This window comes from Pezoporus flaviventris, unplaced genomic scaffold (assembly GCF_033815535.1).
Source record: "Pezoporus flaviventris isolate CSIRO_AGI_PZ_B2104156 unplaced genomic scaffold, CSIRO_AGI_Pfla_v1 ptg000031l, whole genome shotgun sequence".
NCBI lineage: Eukaryota > Metazoa > Chordata > Aves > Psittaciformes > Psittacidae > Pezoporus > Pezoporus flaviventris.
The window spans coordinates 9,631,009-9,634,884 of NW_026892579.1; the positions used below are offsets into that span (position 1 = coordinate 9,631,009).

A 3,876-nucleotide genomic window follows, 5' to 3' on the forward strand; every position below is an offset into this window, starting at 1 on the left:
CTACTCTTTCCGGGAAAGAAAGACATGAGTCTTGCAGTTCACTGCTGGTCCTCAGAACTGTCAGCCACTCCTGAGTGCAGGGTTTGGCACTGGACGTGCCTGTAATTCCAAAGCTGTGAAATCTTGCCTTCAGTCAATTTGACAAGCATTTTTCTTCCAGAATTTAGCCTTCAAACCCACAGATACTGGCAGCAAGTACCACACAAATCTTTAAAATTAAGCAGCAGGTAAGACCTGCTGATTTTCTTTTTTAACCTTTGCTAAGCTGCTGTTCTTCAGATTTCTGCTTGATTTCCCTCTTCAGCATTATCTGTTGTTGGGATTTTGTTTGTTTGTTTCTTCACCCTGGAATGGTGGAATAGCCATGTCACAGCAATGCATCAGCCCAGATGGTGTCATGGTCACATCATGGCAGGCAGCCACCAGCTCCTGGCATTAGCCCTGGTGATGTTGTGGCCATGTTGTAGTAGGTAGAATGTTGGCAGCTGGTGACACAGCTAGCCTTGGACAGGTATAATAAACGGCTGCACCATCCTAGGCTGGCAGATGAGTAACCGGGTGAGTGAGGACTGGGAGGAGAGAGCAGGGAGGCAGGGGCAGCCCATGGTGATGGAAGGTGGCTGCTCCTCCTTGCTTCTTCTGTGTGTTACAGCTGGATGCTCAGACAAGGATGTTACTACATCATGGCACGCTCCTGTGCCCTACCTCCTCTGCCACTCATCTGGAGAATTGTCAGCTCTTTACAGAACAGATGATAGCCTCAGCCTGTGCCTCATCACATTTCTGCAGGGAGCTGGAAGCTACCCATGGCTGTGAGCAAAGGGAGCTCCCTACCCTTTTCTGTGGGTAGTCAGCGGCTGGGCCCCACATGAGCTACTGTCACTGGCCCTAGTGAGGTGGTGGGCAGAACAGTTGATGGTATGGCCCAGGGCATGTGTCTCCTAGCTGTAAGGGAGATGTGGGGTGGACAGCCTTGGTGTGAGGCTGAGGGAGCCTTGGGCAGGGGGCCAGAGGAGGGTGGCAACAGAGTGCGGTGCTCCCATTGTTGGTTCTCCTGTCTGCCACAGCTGCAGAAAGGGACCTGACCAAGTCATAATACACTCCAATTCTTCTGCCACTCAGACAGCAAGTGTAGTAGCTTTCAGCAAGTATATTGACCTAAGGGTAAGGAAAGACATGTGGCTACAATCTGTAATCTGTCATGATCCTACAAGCAGCTGGAAGGTCCCCACAGCTGTGGACAAAGGGAGCGCCACATCACACACCTTTTCTGTGTGAAACTTCTTTGTGTGCAACCTCCTTACAAAAATGTGAGGGAAAATTGATATTTACTTCGCCAAGAAGGTAAGTCCTAAACTTCATCAGCATTGTTTGTAATAAACAAATACTTCAATTAATACACATCAGCATTAAACATATGTATTGAAAGTCACTATGAACTACATACTAGCACCAAAGTTTTGACTTTAGCTGCTTTCTACTGATTTTCTAGATGTTTGTATTCCCAGAGAATGCAATCAAAATCTATTAATATCCATGGTTCAACCCTGAGGACATACTTACACTTCCTGTCTTTTCTATGCATGAAACATTGATGTATAAACATAGAGGCTGCTTCTGCACATACGTCTGGGGTGAATATCTTTCTGAAGTACCCCTTACACCTCACTCCAGATATCTGTAATACAGAGGTCTACATCTGAGGCCAGGTCCTCTTTATAGTCAGTGGAAAGAAATACTCACAGGAGATGATTCATCTGACCTGTTTTAGATATCTGTGTGAGGACAAAATCAACCATGCCCTAGAAGTATCTATTTCCACTTCATTGTGGAGAACTTGCTGCACTGCAAACATCTGAAGTTGGATGCAGTGAATCATCCTCTTAATGCAAAGACCAATTATCCTCAGAAATCCCATGCTACTATCTGCCTTTGCTCCCTACAACACCATAAGCTTGTAACCACTGAGAAGCTAAAAAGTTGTAGATGAACATCTTAATAGCAGCATCCCTGGATTTCTATTCATCCATGACACCTGCCCCCATCTCCCCCAGGGTCTTGAGATACAACTGCTGTGGGCATGGAAAGGAGAGCTTCCACAGCACAGGAAGATGGAGCAGCTCCTCTACTGACAGCATAGCTTTGGAACTCAGCAATCTGTGTGTGTACAACCTTTAGATCTATGTATCACCCCTCCAGAGGCCATGAGATGGTTCTGATAAGCTTGTCTCCTCCTTCCAATTCAGAACTCCAAGGATTATAGCTTTAGGCATTGGCATGCTCTTTCGGGCAGAGTCCTTGCATTTTGCATCCCTTGCCTCAGTCCCTGGGACCGTGAACTCCCTCTGGAGCCAGAATAGATAAGGTACTTTGGAAGAGTATGAAGTTTGTACACATACAGTCCCTGCACCAAATGGTTTGTGTGCTGAAAGTCAGAGAAGATGGAGTAAAAGGAATCACAACATGGCTAATGTTTCAATATTAAATTGCAGGTGTGAGGAGGCTAAAACTGGAGTGAGGGAGAAGAAAAAGAAAAAAGAAAGAAATATGATTAGAAATAATCCATTAAGCATCAATTTTTGGCATGAGATCTACTCATGATCAGCAGAGTAAAAGCAAGTGTTCACCAATACTAAGCCTCACAATACTATGCTTGTTTTCTGAGCCCAAGTGGCTCCCTCTGCAAAGTGTGGTGTTTCTGGTTTGCTCAGCCTGCTCACATTGGCTCTGGTGTTTATTTACATGCACCCTGTTGTGAAATTGTTCCTCTGTGAACAGAAGTACTGGAGAAACTGTGGAACATTAATCTACCCAATAATATTGTCATAAGTAGGCTCCAACCCTGTGGTCTGCTCAAGACAGCAGACCCCTGGGCTGGGGCAAAACATGATGCAGGCTGGAGGTCTTACACAAGTGACACAGCATGGATGAGCTTACATTTCTGATTATGATTTCATAAATGTTTGTTTGTTGTTCTCCTTCTCAGAGAGCTGTGTTTGGCAAGCCATGGACCAGCACACCAGGACTCCAAAAACATGGTATGGTAGTGGCCAGGCTCTTTTTTGAGAAATGGAAGCTGTGGGATACTCCTCCTTCCCTAGAAGCTTTGACATAGTCGTCCGTCCCCTCAAGTACATTAGTCTGGCAGCACCCCTTGCCTTGGCAGCAGCAGGTAGTGTTTGCTTAGGAAGGATGGCCATCATGATGTCTTTCTTCCTCCATCCTACGCCGTTTTCCCATATCAGGATGGTAAAACTTGGAATAAATACCTCCTGGAGATGGAAGAAAAGAGCTGCAGCTTTGGGATTATTTTTTTAGGCTATCTGCTGACTCAAGAAAGCTTATCTACATCTACATCATAGGCTGTTCACATCTCCGAAGTGTTTTATTGAGCAGTAAAAGGTAGAAAAGCATTTAGAAACAAGCCTGAGCCTGACGTAATTGGATGGTTCCAAAGCTGGAGCCCTGAACAAATGCAGCTTGCTTAAATTCAGCCCATTTGCCCTTCATATGAAATCAATCATACCCTTAGTATATTGCAGTAAAACTTGCATGTCTTCATGTATGTATATCTGAAGCCTCCTGTACCTTTTCCCCTACCTCCACCTATTCCTATGCCTCTGGTCCTTGATATTTTCTACAGGAGTGCCTGATGTTTGGAAAATACTGGAATAAACTAAAATAGGGTTTGTATAATGCTTAATCTTGTCATATGTGTCTTTTCCTTCTCCAAGTTTATGAAGGCCAGAGAAGATTAAAAGACTTAGCTTCACATTCCTAAAAGCAGGGCAAAACTTCCCATGAAAATTAGCTGGCAACTCCTCTTTGGATATCATGAACATAAAAATCAGTTTTAAAAGATGATTCATCTCTGGA

The 3,876-nt window shown here is 44.7% G+C and overlaps 1 long non-coding RNA gene across 1 annotated transcript; it reads left to right on the forward strand.

Moving 5' to 3' along the window:
- Positions 1-420: 420 nt before the first annotated feature.
- LOC133273421 (uncharacterized) lies at positions 421-3,291 on the forward strand. The gene is made up of 2 exons (XR_009744785.1): positions 421-558; positions 2,989-3,291. It is a non-coding gene; the product is annotated as an uncharacterized LOC133273421 (long non-coding RNA).
- The last annotated feature ends 585 nt before the right edge of the window (positions 3,292-3,876 follow it).